At 44.3% G+C, this 22,090-nt stretch overlaps 1 long non-coding RNA gene across 4 annotated transcripts; it reads left to right on the plus strand.

Moving 5' to 3' along the window:
• Position 1: 1 nt before the first annotated feature.
• Positions 2–12,239, plus strand: LOC140618499 (uncharacterized). 4 transcript variants are annotated; one of them, XR_012018623.1, is made up of 6 exons: positions 4–149; positions 565–658; positions 8,916–9,097; positions 9,264–9,393; positions 9,639–9,775; positions 11,035–12,239. It is a non-coding gene; the product is annotated as an uncharacterized lncRNA (long non-coding RNA). The 4 variants fall into 4 exon arrangements; XR_012018625.1 differs by having other exon boundaries at positions 11,265–12,239; XR_012018624.1 differs by having other exon boundaries at positions 2–149; positions 8,916–8,951; positions 9,639–12,239.
• Positions 12,240–22,090: the final 9,851 nt, after the last annotated feature.

The following is a 22,090-nucleotide window of genomic DNA, read 5'->3' on the forward strand; positions in this document are numbered from 1 at the left end:
CGGCCGTGCCTCTCCGACGCCTTGTGCCCGCCCCTCTCGGAAGCACGTGCGCTCACGTCATTTCCTGTTATTCTCCTCGCTGGGTCTTCGGTCCTCCGTGGGTTCGCTCGGGACCGGGGTTTGGGGCGTGCCCGCTTCCTCTGTGTCAGGTGAGTGAGTAGGCGCTGTTCTTCGCCGTGGTCCAGCCGCCGCGCTTCCCAGGGTCTCCGGGGCCTGGTGCTGGTCCTGGAGTCGCTATGGCAACGGAAATTCCGCGGCCGGAGTGGGAGGACCTCGGCGAGGCTGCAGCCCCGCTGAGCTCGTGGCCCGACCCTCCTTGGTGCCAAGGAACCGGGCGACCGGCGACCGGCTCGGGCGCAGGCCCTCGTGTCCTGGCCTTGCAGAGGAGCGGAGAGGTAGGAGACACGGCCAGGGCCATCACCGTGAGGCCGGAATCGGAACGGCTGTAATGCCCCTGTTTGATCCGAGACGACTGCTCTTCACCTGTCTGGGCCACGGTTTCTGCGACTGTTAAGTGAGGAACTTGGACTTCATCAGCGAATCTGTTTTTGTTTTTTTTTTCAGGCATGGACTCCTTGGAAAATCTAGTGAGAACTCGACAGAGAAATGCACGTGCGCACTAAATCTTGCAACAAGGTTTATAGAGCCGTTCACCTAAGTAGGTTATTTTAAGGGATCTTTGCATTTGTAGGACTCAGTTGTTCAGATGAGAGAGAAGGGGTGATGGGTGCCACAGTTGCAGCCTCCCTCCGTCCCCGGGACTGGTTATTTATTTATTTGAGAAAGAGAGATAAGACACATGCGCATGGTTTGATCAATCAGCAGGGGACTTGCAGGACCTTTCTGCCAGGGAAGGACATCAAAAGGAAGATAGCTTCCTTCGATAGAATTGGCTAGAGTTGGTTCTGGCCCAACACTAGGTAGGGTGAGGGTTGTTACCTGAGCCAAAACTGGGTCTTCCCACTCCCACTCCTTGATACTCAGGTGTAGTCATCTAACTGGATAGGCTGCTGGGAATAGTTTAATCTAACTTAATTATAGCCAGACCTTGGGATACCTGACCCATCCCTGGGAATGGAATCTACATGTCCTAGTATAAGCTTGTTAAAAATAAAGCAGGTAGGGCAGCCTGATATTCCTGTGACTTCATACATTTTACAAATGAGGAAGCCTGGGATTCCAGATCACTTGTTCTAGCTTCCTTGTCCCTGGCCTGTCACTCAATGCTAGTAAGTGACTGAGTCAGGATTTAATCTGTCTCAAAAGCCTGTCCATCTACTGCTGCCCATTTCCCAACATCTTTTAGAAAAGAATAAAAAAGAGGAAAATATGGTGCTTTTATTTTTCTCAGAAGTTGCAAAGTGTGTTGCATCATGACTAAATATGTGTATTTAAGCTGTCATGTGAAAATACTCCTTCAAAAAAAAAATACGCCTTCAGATAAGACTCCCACATACTTGACGGCAAGGCCTATATCTAGATCAGTAACGAATCCCCAAATCCTAACAGTTCCTGGAGGTTAGTAGGTACTAAACACAGTTTTGGTGAATTCTTCATTCTATCTTATTTCCATCCATTAAGGCATTAAATACTAACCAAAAAAATTTTAAGTGCTTCAAGTAAGCACATCTCCATCATAAAGTCAGCTGCTTTCTGAGAATGGCTCATTACTCAGGGAGTATTTGGAAAGTGAGAACCTCTGGGGAATACCTACCAAGTCTGTTAACTCATACCACTTGCTGTGGCCTGAAATTTCAAGTCATTACACACAGGCCTGGCTCATTGTGTGATACCTCGTGACAGAATGAGATAGAAAAGCTGCAAAACATTTCATCTGAGGGAATAAAAAGCTAGATATGCCTCCTGTATTAGCAACATGGGGTCTTTCCAACCATGGAAAAAAGCCCCGAGCTTATATGCAGAATTTGTATATTTAGGAAATTAACTTGGTATTAATTTACTGCATGTTGTAATATTTAATCAGCTATGGTAGCTGTATACAAAATTCCTTCAGTACTTCCTATTTCATGTATCATAACTGAATAGAGGAGACTTAATTTCATAAAATTATACTACAAACACAATATACATAGGAAGATAACTTATTTAAAAAAATAACTTTGGGGGCGCCTTGGTGGCTCATTCAGTTAAGCATCTGCCTTTGGCTCAGGTCATGTTCCCAGGGTCCTGGAATCAAGCCCCTCAGTGAGGAGTCTGCTTCTCCCTCTCCCTCTTTCTCAAATAAATAAATTTTCAAAAATAACTTTGGAGAAGGCAAGTTCAAAACCTTAAAAAAAAATTTTATTTTCCCAATAATGTGGCTGCCATCCTACCAGCTGGTAATCTGGAATAGTAGTCTTAAATGTTCCTAGGTCTCAAATATGTTATTCCTTACCTTGATTACAAGTATAAAAATGACTGGAGTAAAAGATGGTGATGATAATGATCATTTGTATCTTGATTTACAAGGACCGACTCATTGAATTTTTGTAACCAACTTGCAAAGCAGTTGCTTTTATTTTGTCCATTTTATAGCTTAGTAAACTAAGGATCAGAAGTTAGATAACTCACCCAAGGTTACACAGCTTGTAAGTGGCAGAATTGGGATTCAAATCTAGGCCATCTGACTCCACACCCACCTTCCTGGTCACTGAGTTAGGCCACTTCTCTCAGCCTCAACTTGTCTTCCCTTTTTTTTTTTTTTTTTTTAAGATTTTATTTATTTATTCATGAGAGAGACAGAGTGAGAGAGAGAGGGGTAGGCTCCATCCCAGGACCCCAGGATTACGCCCTGGGCTGAAGGCAAGCACTAAACTGCTGAGCCACCCAGGGATCCCTGTCTTCCCTTTTCACACCCTAACTAAATCAGGCATACTTGCTTTCGCCTGGGAAATACACTGGGCTTGAGGAAATTTGCTGCCTACGGTGTGGGACTGTGTTCTGCACTTGCCTGTTCTTGAACTTATCAGGCAGATTTGACTCTTTGGTCTTTTGTATGTGATGTTCCCTCTGCTGGGAACGTTGTTTATGCACAACTCTCTTCATTCATGTCTCTGCTCATATTGGTTCCCCACCAGGGCCTTTTCTGGCTACCCCAAAAGCCCTCTTCATCTGTGTCCCTTGAACTGGCTTTTTCATTATAGCACTTACCACTACCTGACAATATCTTTCCGTTGCCACGCCCTTCACTAGGATAGAAGTGACAGGAGAGCAGAGACTGTCCCTTTTGTTTATCACTACTTTTCTCATTGACTCCTAGATAGTATTTCCCACAGTTTAGCACCGTGAGAAAATCATTGTGTCTTATAATTGACAGCTGTGTCCTAGTAGCATTTTTTTTTTGTCTTGATTATACCTACAGTGCAGTAGTGGGGAGAAAATGCATGGTGTCCTTGTAGAGATCTGGGATAGGGAAAAGAGCTGCATCCTGACCTGTGCTGTGGGACTGCAGTGTGTCAGGTTGCCTTGCTTGTCCTCAACCCCCACTCTTCCTTCCACAGAAATTTAGCGAATTTCCCAGTGCTATGTATAAGCAGAGGCACAGGATGTCATGTGGGCACCCAGAAGTGTTGCCTAGTCTGGTCTGGAGGCTCAGGGGGATGTCTCAGACAAGGCTTCCTGGAGGAGGTTCTGTCTAAACTGGGTTTTGAAAGTCAGACATTGACGTGGGAAGTGGGAAGGGACGAGGATGAGACTGGAAAGAATCCAAGGGAAATCAAGGAGAGAATCTTGTTAAATAGCTTGCATTTTGTTCTTAAGCAAAATAGTAATGTGCCAGGAGACCATTTATACCACTCTGGCAGCCCCTTAGAAAGTAGATGAGGAGGGAGGAGAATGTAAGAGAGTCTAGTTTGAAGACATTTGAATGAATGTAAATGAAGGCTGGAACTGAAACAGTGGCTGAAGTGGAGAGAGGCATCTAAGGCATCCACAGCATCTCAGTTCAGCGGGATTCGACTGAGCTTGCTAGTCAGAGAGCTGCCTGGCCTGAATGAGTGAGTGGCCAGTAGGTGGCACCATTCACTAGGGAGGGAAACCCAGGAAGCCAGTAAGTTTGGGGAATGGGGGGAGTTTAGTTTTGGGCATAAGGAGCTTGAAGTGCAGGTGATAGCAGGAATCCCATCATGAAGGGTCTTCATCCTAGAGGCTGGAGGAGGGGGGCGGTAGTATTTTCAGAATCGTGGGGACTATGGAGGAGAAGAGAAATGACCATTTTATTTTAGAGAACAATTATCTGGGTTAGAACCTGGATAGCACAGTGATCCCAGCCTGAGTAGGCAGTGATCTAAAGAGCAAGTGGCCCGTAGGACTGGAGAGCAAGGTAGCAGACTGAAAGTGGAAGACATCAGGCTTCAAGGAAAGATTAAATGCGAACAGGATGAGCAGTGAGTGAAAGTGGACAGTGAAAATCTGCTTTCTGATTTGAGTCACTGATTAGGTATTATTGCCTATTTCTAATGTCACCCCACTGAATCCAGTTGGCAGGGAACAAATGGAGAACATTTAAATGGAGGATAATAATAGAAGCTCATACTTTTATAGCCCTTACTGTGTGTCAACAAACTCCGTCTAATCCTCTCTATGGTCTCCTGAGCATACCATTATCATCTTCATTTTCCAGATGAGAAAACTGACAAGCACAGTAACTTGCCTGAGGTCACACAGCTAGTAACTGGTGCAACCGGAATTTGGACCAAGGCAGTGCAGCTGAAGGCTGCTCTCACTGCCTGCCTGCAGGGAGGTTCCTCTAAATGAGAGATCTGTGGGGCAGCCCCATTGGGGTATCTGCGGGGTTCGGTGGGGGCAGCCTGGACCTCCTGTTCTGCCCATTGAAATCTATAGTGTATTACCCATGTAAAACAACGACCAGAAATGTAAAGAGGCCCTGCTCCAAGGCTGTGGAGGTAAGCCTCAGGCATTCATACTTTATCTGCCAGTTCACAATGCCTGCTTTGAGTTTTTAAATTTGTGTTAAGTCTTGATAAATCTTCAACTTATTCTACATTGGAAGTGTTGTATTATAGTTTCCTGGCTCAGCCTAACTCCAAGAATTCTTTCCTTGCCCTGCATGGTCTCTTAACCCATCTTCCCTCTTGAGCGTTGACATTTAGCTCTAATTTGTTAAAGTATTTCTTCATTCTCTGCTTACACATTCATGAGTGTCTGATTCTGCCTGAGGGAAAAAGTAAAGGTTTCACGAGAAAGGTACACCAGTGTTCCTGGAAGGCTTTGGAAATAAGGTCTTATTACGGGTCCTTTACTCTTGGCCCATCTCCACAGCCATTCCTGCCCCTTCTCTCTGAGACCAGTCCTTACTCTGATAACACTTTGGTTCTCATCTTGCCCTTGTTCTCGTACTCACTCCATTTTTCCATACATGCAGACACATACTATATCTTTTCACATCTTTTAGAAAATAAAAGCAATGGGAAAAAAACCCAAACCCAAAAAGCCCTCTTCTCCCCAGATCCCCTCTAAAGCTCCTGTCCTTTCCTCCCCGTTAGAACCATGGTATCTCTACTACTTCAATTCTCTCTCTCTTCAGCCCACCACAGTCTGACTTCCATCCCCACTGAAACACTTCTTGCCAAGGTCACAAGTAACTTCTTTGTTGCTGAATCCAGTGACTTCTTTCTCAGTCTTCTGTTGCTTGAGTTCTGAGCACTGTCTGACACTGGACATGACCTCCTTAACTCCAGTCCCCTTCTGGCTTCTGTAGCCCTGCACCCAGGGTCATGATCTCAGCTGCTCCTCCTCTGCCCAGTTGCTGGTCCTCAAGGACCTCACCTCTCCCACTCCTCTTGTCTTACATGCTCTTCCAGGATGATGCTGTGTCTGACATGAGAGAAATCTGTGCTTCTCTTGGAAAGGATATCAGAAAGATCCCTCAACAGACAGCAACGCTGAACAACCAGACCTTCTCAGACTGGAGACCAGAGCCTCTACCAATTGCCAGGAATTCCCAGGCAGCTTCTGAATTTCAGATTCAGAGCTGAGCAATGGCTCCCAAGCAGCAAAGGCCATTTGCTAAATGGCTGGGGCACTGCAGGCTTACTAGGCATCATGAATTACCTGCAACAGCAGTATAGGTTCTTGACCTCAAGAAATGTTCTTTAGCCTGATGGATGTGCCCACCTCTTGGAGAGCCAGGCATTTTGCCCTTCTCACCAAGACTACAGAGGTCTGGTAGGGTGTTTCTCCAAAGGAAAAGATAGGTCGCTATTACCCAAAGAAAGGGATAGAGGGAACAGGCAGGCAGAAACAGTAAATGTCTTCCACAGCTTTGGTGATATATCTGCGTGCTGTTGACACCACATCTAGATCTTCAGCCCGTATGTCCCCTGTCAGGGAGCAAGAATTCCTATCCCCTTCAAGAGTCCTTCTAGCTGGACTAAGATTGACCTGGGACAGATCAAATTGACCTGGGACATATTAAGAGGAAAAAGTCAAATTTAATAGTGTACATTGCAGGAAATCTATACAGGCAAATGTCATCCTGAACTAAAGAGAAGGGGACAGGAACCTGGAACTTCAGAGGAAAGGAGTGTACTTCATGGTGACAAGAAAAACAAATGTTGGTAATTAGATGTTTGTCCTGCCATACAGATGGGTCACTCACATAAAGTTGATCTCTGCTGGTAACTTTCATTCTGGGAAAGCCCCAGTCTAGATTCTTCTGCATGGTTAAGGGAGGGGCAGAAGTTTCTTTTGAGCCCGCAGAGTCTTAGTGGCCTTCAGCTCACAATCATCTTCATGTCAAAATGACCATCTTGACCATCAGGTGCTCATGCCTCTGCCCCTGTCACCACACCTGTGTCTCATGTCCTGCTTGCTGTCTCCATGGATGTCCCACAACACCTGGAAAAATGAGATGTGTTCAGAAATCAATGGGTATCTTTGCCCCTCAATCTAGTCTTCAGGCCTTTCCCATCCTATTGTATTGGATCAAATCGGATCTGATTCACCACCTCCCATCTATCTGGCTCCTAGGTGATTTCATACCCCTTGTTTTTTTTTTTGTTTTGTTTTTAATTTTTTTTATTTATTTATGATAGTCACACAGAGAGAGAGAGAGAGGCAGAGACATAGGCAGAGGGAGAAGCAGGCTCCATGCCCCGGGAGCCCGACGTGGGACTCGATCCCGGATCTCCAGGATCGCGCCCTGGGCCAAAGGCAGGCGCTAAACCGCTGCGCCACCCAGGGATCCCCGATTTCATACCCCTTGTACTTCGGAAATATTTTTAATGTGTTAATATATTATTTTTTAAGTAAAAGCTAATTTTAATGAAAGAAAATACCTCTATAGAAAATGTGGGAAATACAAAGAAGAAAAGTATGCATTCTTCAGCCCCAGCACTTGGGGATGACCGCTGTGAGCGTTTTGTTGCAGTGCCACAGAGTGCCTAAGAGCCATACTGGCTCTGTTAACAGTCTGGCCCCACCATCCCCACTCCTCTGTGTGACCCTGGACGTGCTGCCCAAGCCCCTGTGCCTTCATGTATTCTCTGAGAAATGGGGGTAATGATAGTACCCGCCTCAGAGGACTTGGAGAGGGCTGTGTGAATAATGGGATAGGACACTGCCTGGCTTATAGCATCCAGTACATCCTTGCTGCTAATGTTATTATAAATGTATGTGTGTTAATTGCTAATAAACAGCGTATACAGTTTAATATTCTACTATTTTTCATTAATTATTGTAAGCATTTTCCAAGTCACAAAGTAGTCCTCAAAAACATGATCTTAATGACTGTGTAATAGTTTGTCATTTAAATATATTCATAATTTCTTCTGTAGTTGACTATTCCTCTATTTTTGGGCAGTTGGGGTATGTATGTTTGCTCTAATAACTCTGAGCTGAAAATGTTTATGTGTATATGTACATATAAAAGTGTCTCTGGGGGATCCCTGGGTGGCGCAGTGGTTTGGCGCCTGCCTTTGGCCCAGGGCGCGATCCTGGAGACCCGGGATCGAATCCCACGTCGGGCTCCCGGTGCATGGAGCCTGCTTCTCCCTCTGCCTGTGTCTCTGCCTCTCTCTCTCTCTCTGTGTGACTATCATAAATAAATAAAGAAAAAAATATTAAAAAAAAAATAAAAAAATAAAAGTGTCTCTGTGTGTCTGTATCTACATCTGACTATGAGTCTGATTATTTTCATAGAATAGAATTTTACGCCTAAAGAAGGGATGAGCTGTTTAAAGTCTCCAGTAATGTCCTGAGAAATTGCATAAAGGCAAGGTTATCAATCACATACTCCCAGGGCCCACCTCACTACACCGTCTCCAGCTGTGAGATGAGCTTGTTTTAAGTCTGCCCACTGTTGCTGCTGTTCTTGACAAGGTCAATTTTACCACAATTCACTGGGGTAGGAGGAGATGAAACCTTGCCCCAGGTGCTTCTGTATACATTACTCTTCATAATGGTAATAAATTAACTGAGCACTCCCATAAGCCCTAGACAGACATACTAACTTGCTTCTCGCCCAGTCCGTTTTCCTGTGAGTAGAAATCTACTCCATGGTACTGACAATACACTCCATTGGGTTTTCTTATTTCCCTGCTCCTCTGCCCTAAGATGTTTAGCATTTTGGCACCTCTCTCTGGTGACAGCACAGGTCCCCAAGCCCAGTAAAAGGTCCTAGGGGAACCTGGCTCAGGTAAGGTACTAGCTTAGATGGACTGACCCATTTTCAGAACTCTCTGTGACCCTCTCAACATACTGCAATGTATTGCAAATCTTTGTACAATATTTCAGGTTTGAAATACCCCCATAGGAAGAGAGCTAGAGTTTTCTTTTGCTAAAATAAAAGTAATATTTTCAAGTGCCTTCTGTTTTACAAAATGCATTCACAAACATGATTCCTTTGAGCCTAAAAACAACTCTGGGAGTTAGGTACATTTGTCTCCATTTTACAGGTGAGGCCCAGAGAGGAGAAGCCACTAGTTGAGCTGGTGAGTGCCAGAGTAAGATCTCGAATCCCTCCTCTTCCTAAAGAATGATGCCTTCAGTGAAGGAGAGCCAGAAGGAGGAACATAATCTTGGGGGAGGAATAATACCAGCTTTGCTTGAAGGAGTAAGAGTCGAAGAAGTAGAGGCCGTAAGTAGGAGCACTTGAACAGGGCAGGCTTCTTAGATCCATGCTTATGGGAGCCTGTGGCTGGACCTGCTCCTGTGACTTTGTGGGGGTAGTCCCTGGAACTCTGGAGAGATAGGCCCTTGGGTGAATCCTGGCACCCCCTAAGTCTCAGTTTCCCCATTTGCAGGATGGAAATAATTACCCCGCTCTGCCAATTAGAAGAATTGCTTTGAAGATCTGGTGCCGGGGTGCCTCTGATGCTGCCTGGGACCTTTGAAGTGCAGGGCAAGCATTTAAGCCAGGTTTTCTTACTTCAGGTAAGAGCAGTCAGGACTCCAACCAGTGTTCCTTTCTTTTTCTCTTTTTTTTTTCTTTTCTACTTCTCATCTTTATCTTTATTATTTTGCAGTGTCCTTGTTGTAAAATGATATGATTCTGAAATATAGAGATGGAAAATCCCAGATGTTCCCCCTGTACCCTTCCATCCTACTCTACAGAAAGATAGCCACAGTTTGTGGTTTAGTGCACTTTCTTCCAGAGTTTTTTTTTTTTTTTCTTCCAGAGTTTAGAAACATACAGACTTTGATATGTGTGTGTGTATATATATATACCACTGAGCCACCCGGGCTGCCCTGAAGACATCTTTATGTCAAAGCTGCCTAATTCAGTTTTACGTCTGGGTGTTTTGCAGATAGATAGGTAAGTAGGTAGACAGATATTTGACCAATTTCCTGCCAATGTTATTTAGATCATTACCAGTTTTTAGACTGTTACCAATAATGCTGCATTAACCACTAGCACCATTAACCATTATTGTCATTAGTGCTTGTCCAACAAGTCTGTACCCCTGTAAGTGTATTTTGAACTGAAGTTCTTTATGACACAAGATTTTTTTAAAAAGATTTATTTGGGCAGCCCGGGTGGCTCAGCAGTTTAGTGCTGCCTTCAACCCGGGGCCTGATCCTGGAGACCCGGGATCAAGTCCCACGTTGGGCTTCCTGCATGGAGCATGTTTCTCCCTCTGCCTGTGTCTCTGCCTTTCTCTCTCTCTCTCTCATGAATAAATAAATAAAATCTTTTAAAAAAATAAAAATAAAAAAGATTTATCTATTTGAGAAAAGAGAGAGAATGAGAGAAAACAAGTAGGGGGAGGGAAGAGGAAGAGGGAGAAGCAGACTCCCTGCTGAGCAGGGAGCAGAACATGGACAACATGAGGCTCTACCCACGTGGGGCTCAACCCACGACCCTGAGATCATGACCTGAGCTGGAGGCAGATGCATAACCAACTGAGCCACCCAGGTGCCCCAGGACACAAATTTTAGTATCTGTTAAGTATGTTATACTGCCAGATACCCCTCCCACCAAAGGTGTTTGAGTTGTCCATTTGCCTACAAGGGCTCTTAGCAGGGGGTCATTTTGCACCCCACCCACCGGGAACATTTGACAGTATTTGGAGACATTCTTGGTTGTCGTAGCCTGGGAGCTAGTGCTGGAGATGCTACTGGTACCTAGCGGGTAGAGGCCTGGGGTGCTGCTGAGAATCCTATGATAAACAGGAGAGCCCCCACCACAAAAAATTATGTCAGTAGTGCTGAGGTCAAAAAACCCTGGCTTCCACCCTTGCTGATGCTGGAGATTACCATTTTTTAAATTTATTTTTTATTTATTAATTTATTTTTTATTGGTGTTCAATTTAGATTACCATTTTTTTAAGCTTGCTTATCTGATAGTTTGAAAAACGATACCTTATTTTATGTTGTACCTCTCCAGGAGAATGGAGTTATAGTTACTTCTTAGATTATGTATTATTTGAAATTGTTATGATGAATATGTGTTATTTTTATAATTTTCTTGAAAAGCCACAGATTTTTTTTTAATCCATACCTCTTTGATTATTACTATGCAATCTTTTCTTAAAATTTAGTCATGTAAGTGCCTGTTTGTCTTTTCTTGATAAGGAGTAAAAAGAATTCTTTAGTGTGGGCCTTGAGAACCTGTCAGTGCTTCAGGTTCAAGTCTCTCATCCTCTGGCCTTCAGAATTTCTCTACTGCACTTCAAAAGCACCTTTTCCTAGTGGACACCCAGACCTAGAATTCTAGACCTAGATTCTCCACCTCGGAGAATCATCTTAGCCCAGAGATACTCTTTATCACAGACCAGGACACCAAAATAAAATGTATTCTGCAGCTAACCTTAGGACACCCAGAACATCCACCATGGACTCATCTGCCCAGATGCCAAGAAAAAAAAAACAAAAACTTATGCTCATTTCTCAGCTGTGAAACCTGAGATCCATTCACCCTGTGAATTTTCCAGCCTGTCACAGCTGAACCAAGCCCCTGGTGCTCCTGCAGAGCCTGAATCTGCTGGCATAGGTTCTGGTGCAGCATGAATGCTTTTCACATTCTCTCAGCTGAATCCTTATCAAATGGAAAAGCTATGGAGCCCTGTCCTAAGCCCTGCTCATCATGGCAAGACTCCTGGAAAAGTTCTGTGCACCTTTCACTTGGCTCAGAGAAGCCAGGGCCAGACTGGAGGACACGTCCATGGAGAACTTCTCAGTAATCCTGGAAACTCCCAAGAAAATATCCCATGTGGCAGAAATGGCACAGACTTGCCCGCAGCCTTCGCAGATCGCCCAATAGCAGACTTCAAAATGGGGAGACAGCTCCTGGTCCTGGTGCCAAGAACAGGGCTTCTTCCAGAAGTTCTTTGCATTGGATCTGTAGCCTGTTGTGGTTTTCCAGTAAGCAAAGGCATATGTGGAGGCTGCCTTGTCTGATGGCTCTCTTGGCTCTGAAATCTACACAAATCCAGTCAGTGAAATGAAATATCGAACCTGTGAGGAGGTAAATGCCCGAGGCACCCCTGCCTTGCTGATTTAGTGAGGGAAAACAGTAAGAGGTTCACAGTGGGAAGGGAAGAAAATGATGTATAAGAAAGAACACCTGTCTGCAAGTCAGGGCCTGAGTTCTGCTCTTGCCTCATGTGTCCTGGGACAGATAAATCACTTTATTTCTCTGGGCCTCAGCTTCCTTGTTAAGTAGTTATTAGAAGCATTTGCTCTGTTTTTCAGTGTGCAATTTTCTCAAATAATAACATTGCTAACTAGATAAAACTGGCTAAAATAAATTAGAGATCTAAAATAGAGTTTAAAACCTGTCTAGTTCCTGCTGGTTACTTTTTCTTATTCAAAAGCAATAGATGTTCAGAACAGGAAAAAAAAAAACAAATAAAAACAAGATACAACCAAGTACAAAGTAGTTCATAGAGAACACTCACCAGAAACCATGCTTTTGGCATCTTGTTGGGATCCTTGCAGAAAAGAGGTCCTTGACTTGGATTGGTGGGTGGGCTTTGTGGAGGAGAGCCCCTGAATGATTTAACAACCCCTCTTCATGGGCGGCTTAGAATGTTTTGAGTTGTTTTGCCATGACAAAGAATGCCATGCAGATACGAACTGGGTGAAAAAGAATTAGCACTTATTAAGAAAGCAAGCAGAAAAATGGACAATTTGAATACCTGACAAAGATGCTTTAAAGGGCACAAAAGGATGCCAAATTGTCCCACAGCATACAAAAATTACCACTGAAAGACAGATTAACGATCATGTTCAGCCACTTGCATTTAAGTTAACAAATATTTACTGGACAGATGCTGTTGTATCTGTGTCAGATGCTGTGGACTCCGCAGGCAGCCCAACCACTGACCTCGCAGCTATCAAACTAGTGGAGACCAGCACAGAAATTGTTTCATGCACAAGCAGTCATGTTTGTGTTTAAGCAAACTTCCTTTACACATGATTGGCACATTAGAACCTGGAATCATCTCATTCCCCGAGTTCTCCTTGCCCCAGCCTCACAGCCTCTGAGGGGTCTACATGTCTTAGCCTTGAAGGGAGTTCTCTTTCCAGCTTGCATGCTGTCCAGATGTTGCCTCTGAGTGCCCCTGCATGAAAGCCACTCAACTTTTGCTTGTCCTCTTTGGGGAACAGGAAGCTTACTACCATCAGTTTTGCCCCTGCTTGTTTGCAACTTTTCCCTATGTTGAACTTCAACCTCCCTCCCTGTAACTTCCTCTGATTGGTCCCAGAACCTCACAAAACAAGTCTTCCTTCTTCTCCAACCTGCAGATCTAAAGAGCTTTAGGTCTTCAGGTGAAGCACCCAATCCCACAGTCTGTCCCCAAGACAGTACCCAGCACCTGTGATGTCCTTCCCTGGCAGAAAGGTCCTGCAAGTCCCCTGTTGATTGATCAAAGCATGCGCATGCCCAGACCAAACAAAGTATCCATGAACAGATGGCCGTGGCACCGGGGCATCAAGGCCCAGACCTTTGAGGACAGACTATGCTAGTGACACTAGAAAACCTCTTGCAGCTTCAGGAGGGTGTATGGGGATGGAGAGAAAATGAGCCAGCCCTGATTGGAGGCCCTAATATGCTGTCTTCCCAAAAAAAAAGAGCCGATGTGCCTAGAGCATGTGCTTATTTCCTGGGGATTTTCATTCATCAGGTCTGGTGTAGAACCCAAGATTCTGCGTACAAGCTTGCAGAGATATGCTGATACTTCAGAGGATACTTTGAGGAGCAGAGCCCTAGAGCAGTGGTATCGTAATACCCTGGAAGAGCTTTAGAAATACAAAGTTTGGCTTACCCCAAAGCTACTGATTCAGGCTTTTGATCCATTTATTGAGAAGGTCTCAACCTAGACAACATATTAGAATCATTTAAAGAGTTCCTAAGATGCTGGCTCAATAATCTCTCTCTCTCTCTTTCTCTCTTGTTGCTTTAGTTTGAAAAACTTACCAGCCTAATTTGGTATGGGAGCAGAGGTTCCCAGCCCAAATTGTACATCACTGTCACCTGGGAATATTATAAAATGTCACTGTCAGGGCCCCTCCCTGCAGACCCACTGAATCAGAATTTCTAGAGGTTAGGGCCAAGAGATTAACATTTCACAAAGCTTCCCAGATGATTCTGAGGTGCAGCCCTGGGTGCAGAGTCTGATAGAGGAATCATCTGGGATTTTTGATGAAACTACAGGATACCACACTCTCCCCTGAATATTCAGGAACTTGTATGTTTAACAAGTGCCATGGGTGATTCTTACGAAATGGAAAGTTTGGGAAAACACTGAGGTAGAGGAAAGGTCCCTGGATTGGAGTCAGAAAGACAGTGCTCCTGGCTGCAAGACTTCCCACAGGTCACTTAGCGTCTCTGAGATTCATTTCTTCATCTGTAAAATGGAGAGGACGGTAACTGCATGGGGCAGAGATAGATAACTGCCCCACAGGTCTGGACAGCCAATCTATAGGACAGTTTTTGTTGGAACTGGCCAGAGATTACATTTCCCAGCTCCCTTTTGCATTTTGGTGAAGTGGCCACAGGACTAAATTCTGGCCAATGAAACGAGGGCATAAGTAAGGAGGACTGCTACCCATAAAAACCTCCCATGAGGTCCTCTGCTTGGATGGCAATGCCCATTGGATAGCAATGCCTGGGTGATCTTGGAAGCCACATAATAAAGTTGGCAGAGAACTCCCTGCCCTACCCCCCCACCTGCTAATTAGACTATGTGAGTGAAAAACTGTGTAAAGACACTGTGATTTGGTGGTTTATCTCTTACAGTAGCTACTGCTATGCTAACTAACATATTGCCCCTAGGACTGGCAAAAATTATCTCATGTAGAGGCTGCAGACTGACAATATGAGGGCTTAGATCCAACCCACAAATATGTTTTGTTATTTCTGTACCAGCCAGTTTTTTTTTTTCTTAACATATTTTAAAATAGATTTCATGTGAACATCTGGATCTCCAGGTTCTTTAAAACCTGGAATAGTGGTGGCCATGCTTGCAATCCATTCCAGGAGTAATTGGCCGGAACAAGGAGCAGGCAACTGTATGTTAGGTGGTACACATGCTCTACCAATCTGCCGTGGTCTCCACCACACCCTTATGGCATTTTGGGGGTCCCTGTAGCTTCCTAAGCCAGTAGGCCCTGTTGTAATGGATGTAGACATTAGATGCATTCACTGTTAGGAGTTTTCACAGTGAATTTCTTAAGGTGACTTCTAACTTCTGGGAGAACCATTCATCCTGCCCAAAACTTGGAAACAGAATCTCCTGAGTGATCCTTACAAACTGAAGGATGTCCTCCACTCCCACCCCAGCCTACCCATGGCTGTACCCCGTTCAGCATCTGCTCTATATGGAGGCAGTCGTCTGCAGAGAAAAGGGCTCAGGTGTATCTGGGGATCAGATATACCTTGATCCCAACCCCAGCTCTGCTGCTTCCCTGCTGGTGATTGCGGGTCAGACAGTTCATGTTTCCTGAGCCTCCATGTTCCCATCTGTCAGTGTGGACATTAGGACACTTGTCGCAGGATTTCTGTAAAGCAGTATGCTAAAGGACACTTAGACCCTGTTCATTCCTTCTCCTTTCCCAGGCCTGGCTTGCCCCCAGTGGGGAACAAGAAGTCAAGCAGTATCTTTTTAAAACCAAAAAAAAACATAAAACCAAGCTCGGATCCTTTTTAAAAGATGTAAATCATGTAGTTCCATTGTAGGTGTATTCATCTGCTCAGGCTGCCACAAATTGGGCTGGCTTAGCAGAATTGTACTTTCTCATGGTTCTGAAAGCTGGAAGTCTAAGATCAAGGTCCCAGAAGGGTTGGTTTCTGCCTCTCTTCTGGCTTGTAGACGGCTGCCTTCCCACCATGTCCTCACATGGCTTTCCCTTGGTGCTTGCTTGAGGAGACTGTCTTCTTAAAAAGGATTAGGACCCCACCCTTGTGACCTCCTTTATCTCCAAATACAGTCACATTGGGATTTAGGGCTTTGACAGAGGAATTTTGTGGGGACACAATTCAGTCCATAATAGAAGGAAAACTGGAAAATCCAACTGAGAGAGAAAAAGGCATTTGTGATCCCCCCTTATCTGTGTCCACTCAGCGTAATATAACCACATAACCACTTTTTAAAAATATTTTATTTATTTATTAGAGAGAGAGTGAGCACTCGAGCAGGGGCTGAGGGAGGGGCTGAGGGAAAAGGAAAAAGAGAATCTCAAGGAGACTCTGTGCAGAGCCTGATGCAGGGCCTAATCTCATGACCCCGAGATCATGACCTGAGCTGAAATCAAGAGTCAGGTGCTTAACTGACTGAGCCACCTAGGCACCCTACCATGTAACCACTTTTACTGACTATTCTTCTATAACTTTTATATTTTAAAAATTGAATGGTACATACTTTTTTGGTAACCTGTATTTTTTAATGTTTATATTTTAAATATTATAGTATCCTCGCTAAGTAGAAGTTTTAGAGTAGCTCATATAATTGTTACCTTTACATTATACCCTTACACATTTAGTGGATATAAATTATTCTATGATAACGATGTATTTTATCTAATCCCCTATTGTGTGGCTCTTAGAACTCCCTTTTCTGGGATACCTGGGTTGCTCAGTGGTTGAGCATCTGCCTTTGGCTCAGAGTGAGATCCCGGGGTTCTGGGATCGAGTCCCACATCGGGCTCCCTGTATGGAGCCTGCTTCTCCCTCTGCTTCTGTGTGTGTGTGTGTGTGTGTGTGTGTGTGTGTGTGTGTGATGAATAAATAAATAAGATCTTTAAAAAAAACAACTCCATTTTCTATGGACTTGGATGTTAGCACTTGATTTGGGGCTAACAACCTCATTCACCTGAGCATCAGTTTCCCCATTGGCAGTATCAGGATAGTAACAGTATCAGTTCAACTGAGTTAATGACTAAAAAGTGCTGAGCAGGGATGCCTGGGTGGCTCAGTGGTTGAGCATCTGCCTTTGGCTCAGGTCCTGATTCCGGGGTCCTGGGATCGAGTCCCTCATCAGGCTCCTCACGGGGAGCTTGCTTCTCCCTCTGCCTACGTCTCTGCCTCTCTCTGTGTGTCTCTCATGAATAAATAAAATCTTTAAAAAAAATAAAAAATGCTGAGCACAGTGTTTGGCACATGCGAAACCCTCATAGATGTTGTTATAACGTGTATTATAATCTAGCAGTAGTAGGCCCAAGTGAGAAGTTCCCTAAGAGGCTCCCCATCTCACTGTGCACGGAGTTCACATTCAAGGCAACCTCTTGGTGGCTGAGTCTATCCCTAGTTCTTATGGAAGGAAGGGCAGGAGTAATCCCATCACTGGCAAGGAACAGCTAGACTCCAGTGTGAATTAACACATTGGAATTTCAGTATATGTATTTCAGGCGTTTTGAAATTTCTAGCACACAAACTGGACGCTATTTCCTTGATTAAAACCCTCCAGTGACTCTCCGGTACCCTCAGCATGATGTGATAACTCCTAAAGGTGGTTTAGCAGGCCTGGTATGACCACCAAGCCTCATCTCTCACCTCTGTCTCCAGCTAGATAAAAATCCATGGGTCCCTGAAACTCTCCACCCTCACTGTCACCTCTGGCCTTTACACCTGCCCTCTGCCTGGAGCATGTGTCCCTTTCTCCATCTCTCCATCTGGCTAATTCCTTCTCATTCTTAAAGTCTCTGCTTAGAGGTCCCTGAGCAGATGCTGGTAATGCCCTCCCTGTGTCCCCTACTTTTACCATTTCTGTGCCCATCGCTGACCCCCAGTTGGCAGCACCCGCATTTATGGCCTGAGGGCTTTTTTGTAACCACTGGAAGCAGCTCTGCCAACCTCAGGGCAGGCCTGAAGTGCTGGGAAATTAACACTGCCTGCTCCCTGCAAGGAGCAGCCTTCCAACAATGACTGACAGGAGTTGGTGTGTAAATACCCTGGCTTTCTTCCTCCTCCGGAGGCACTTTACACCAGCCTCAGAATTTCCCTGAGGGATTAAGCTCCAGATACCCATGGTGCTAACTTGCTTGACAATACACCTTCCTTGCTGTCTTTCTTTTCTTTTTTTTTTTTTTTAATTTTTATTTATTTATGATAGTCACACAGAGAGAGAGAGGGGGGCAGAGACACAGGCAGAGGGAGAAGCAGGCTCCATGCACCGGGAGCCCAACGTGGGATTCGATCCTGCGTCTCCAGGATCGCGCCCTGGGCCAAAGGCAGGCACTAAACTGCTGCGCCACCCAGGGATCCCATCCCCCCTTGCTGCCTTTCTTGTTTTTTTTTTTTTTTTTTTTTTTTTTTTTTTTTTGCTGCCTTTCTTGTCTGTATTTTTCCCCCACTTGCTTCCCAGAATTTCCTTCTCCCAAATTAACTGCTTGTCTTTGAATTCTTGCCTCAGGATCTGCTTCAGAGGAAACTATACCAGCTCCTGAGAGCCACCAGCTCCTGAGAGCCTTTCCTGGCATGTCCAGCGCCCAGGTGGTGCCCCTTCCAGGCTCTTACCCTGGCACAGCACTCATCACATTGTGGTATAATTGCCCAGGTCCCCACAGAAACAGACAATTCACTGGGAAAGAAATTAAAATGGACTTGAAACATTTGAAAAGATGAAACTCAAAGAATGCCAGCTGATAAAGGCATACAAAAGGACAGAATTAGAAAATCATTTGACAGCACCTGATAACTTGGTTCACCCAAGGACCATCAGTGAATGAGAAACCAGATACCCATAAGGGTCTGGTGGGAAGAGGAAAAATGGGCATTTAACATGGAGAGTGGTGGTCACCACTTAAACATGGCATCATTAGTAGTGGGACATCAAGATATTGTGGATTTCTGGATGCAAGACGAAACTAAGTAGGTAGCATCACCCATGAAGGATTAGTTACATTTTGCCCCCAAATAGTTCATCTGAATCTAGTCTATCCTTTGGACCTAAGTACTAATTTATAGGAAACAGAGGAGAGTACGACAAGGTAAGAGGTGCCACAATGACCAAGCAGACTCCCCAAGTGGAACATTGTACAAGACAACTGGCCCAGTGTCTCCATGAGTTGACATTGTGGGAGAAAAGATTTACAAAGAAATTTAATTTTTAAATCTGAAGAGTGTATTGTTTATGTAAGAAAATGATTTATGTTAGGTCTAAAGTATCTAATACTGAAGTATTTCATGGATGAAATATCATGATGCCTATAATTTGTTACAAAATACTTCAAGCCCCTTCAATTTCCTTCCCAAATTAAACATGGCAAGTTTTAACCAATGATTGTATTTAAGTGATGGATAGATGGGTGTTGATTGAGCTATTTTTTTGCTATATCATATGTTTGAAAAAATTTTTTATAATAACTCAAAAGAGAGAAGCAAATAAAAACTACAATATATCATTTTTCACCCAAAGATTCAAAAAGGAAAAAAAAATGTTTAAAAATATGCTGAGTTGGCAAGGGTATAGGGAAATGGGCCCTTTTGTAGATCGTTAGTGAGGAGTGTAAATTGGAACAGTTTCTTCTGAGGGAACTTGGTCAGAGACATAGTCTTTGATCTAGCAATTCCACTTCTAGGAATTTATCATACATACTATACTCAAACATGCACAAATCTGTATGAATAAGGATTTTTGCTGCAGCATTGTTTTTATTTTTTTTTTATTTTTTTTAATTTTTATTTATTTATGATAGTCACAGAGAGAGAGAGAGAGGCAGAGACACAGGCAGAGGGAGAAGCAGGCTCCATGCACCGGGAGCCCGATGTGGGATTCGATCCCGGGTCTCCAGGATCGCGCCCTGGGCCAAAGGCAGGCGCCAAACCACTGCGCCACCCAGGGATCCCTGCAGCATTGTTTTTATAACAAAATATTAGAAACGGCATATTTGTTAATAGGAGTTAAACTTATTACAGCACATTCATACAATGTAGACTGTTAAACAGTACGGGTTAGACCTGCGTTGATAGGAAACTCTTTCCCAGATGTATTGTTAGGTGGAAAATGCAAAGAGCAGGCCAATGTCTATCTTATTTATCACTGTATTTCTGATGCCACTTAAAGTGCCTAACACACTGTGGGTGCACAATTAATATTTGTTGAGAAAATGAATACACGTTTGAGTGCAACTGCTGTGACATGGGCTTCTGAGATGCATTTAGGTTGAAGACACAGAGAGGGCCTATGGGGCATCCAAATGGGTGGGGGCTGACAGTGCCAGTGCCTGGGGTGAAAGAATTCACCCAAGGCAGAAAAAGTTGATAGAAATTTATTGAATACATTGTAAGAGAGCAGTGACAGGGCTGCCATAAGGAGAAATTATCTGCCACAAGACAATGGTGAGTAGCTATAGTTATAGGGTGGAGTATGGGGATGGACAAAATTGTACTTTTTGGGGAGTAATCTTAGGAACTGTGCTTGGTTGTAATTGGTCAGTTAGGGATGGTGACTACTTCAAGTTGGGTCTGTTAATGAGCCTGTTTTTGTCAGGTCAGTGGTCACTGTGGGCCATTTTGCCTTGCTCAAGTTTCTGTTGCTCAAGCCTGTTGCCTAAAAGCAGCCTCTACAGGGACAAGATTTTCCAAATTTCTTGATCAAATTTCTAAGGCCTTACTTCCCTGAATTCAGACATTTGAGTTTTCCCTGAAGACACATCATATCCTGCTTTGATTTTTGTAAAAAATAGTGAACAAGAACACACTTTGAGGAAAAAGAAGGAATAAAAATTTCATGGAGGGGTGCCTGGGTGGTTCAGTCAGTTAAGCATCTGCCTTTGGCTCAAGTCGTGATATCGGGGTCCTGGGATTCAGCCTCCCCCAGAGTCGAGTTCCCTGTTCAATGGGGAGTCTGTTTCTCCCTCTCCCTTTGCCCCTCCTCCCCAACTCAGATTCTCTCTCTCCCTCTCTCCCTCTCTCCATCTCCCTCTCTTCCTCTCTCCCTTTGTCCTTCCCTCCCTCTTTCTCTCTGTCTCTCAAATGAATGAATAAAATCTTAAAAAAAAAAATTTCAAAGTGCCTGGTTGGCTCAGTCAGTTAAGTGTCTGCCTTCCGCTCAGGCCTAATCCTGGGATTGAGTCCCAAGTTGGGGTCTCTGCTCAGCAGGCAGCCTGCTTCTCCCTCTCCCTCTGCCTGCCATTTTGCTTGCTTGTGCTCGCTCTCTCTCTCATTCTTTGTCAAATACATAGATAAAATCTTTTTAAAATGAATTCATGGAAGGGTGATCAGGGAGGCTAATATGGCAACTGAGACTTGGTAGAAAACATAGTTCCAAAAGCCAAAAGGGAAGCCCCTGGGCCACAGAACTTTTATTATCTGGTAGAAGAAAGGACACTGATTCCTCAAGAGCCAGGCTTATCTATCTGAAAGGGTGATGTGCTCAGGAGTCCTTGATAGCATCACATGGGGGAGGAAGGACAAATACAGAAGCTTATCTTCCTGGTGCATCTGTTTGCTCAATGGTAAATAAATTAAAACAGTATTTGGGACACTGGGGTAGTTCATGGGATGAGTGGCTGCATTTGGCTCAGGTCGTGATCCCAGGGTCCTGGGATCGAGTCCCGTATCAGGCTCCCCTCTGCCTATGTCTCTGCCTCTGTGTGTGTGTGTGTGTGTGTGTGTGTCTCTCATGAATAAATAAAAATCTTTAAATTTTTTTAAAATTAAAACAATATTTATAGCAATGGAAGCAAGGGCATATTAAGGAATTTTATGTAAAGCTCCCATGAATATTTAGGATAAACTAAGTGATAGCAGGGCATTATAGGCTTTCTTGAGCTCCTCTGATTGTGCCTCAGTCTCCTGGGTGAAGATGTGACCTTGGATCAAGGACTTGACATCTCCAAGACTCACCTTCCTCCTCTAGTAAAAATGATTATTGTGCAGATAAATGAGATGATGCATGTAAAGTGCTTGGGTTGATAACCGCTTGCTGTGCTGTTGTCTATATCATCATCATGTCTACATCACTAAGAGGATAGAGTCTGGAGCCAGACAGATTGGGTTCGAATCTCTGCTCCAGCACTTACTAGCTAGGGGACCTTGGCCAAGGTCACTTAACCTCTCTGTGCCTCATTTTCCTCCTCTGTAAAATGAGGCTCATGCGGTTATTGTGGAAGGCTCAGTGAGCTGATGGTTGTAAAGCCTGGGCAGGTGGCAAGTGCTATGTAAGCATTTGCTCTGTACTTCATA

Source organism: Canis lupus, chromosome 26 (assembly GCF_048164855.1).
Source record: "Canis lupus baileyi chromosome 26, mCanLup2.hap1, whole genome shotgun sequence".
Lineage (NCBI taxonomy): Eukaryota > Metazoa > Chordata > Mammalia > Carnivora > Canidae > Canis > Canis lupus.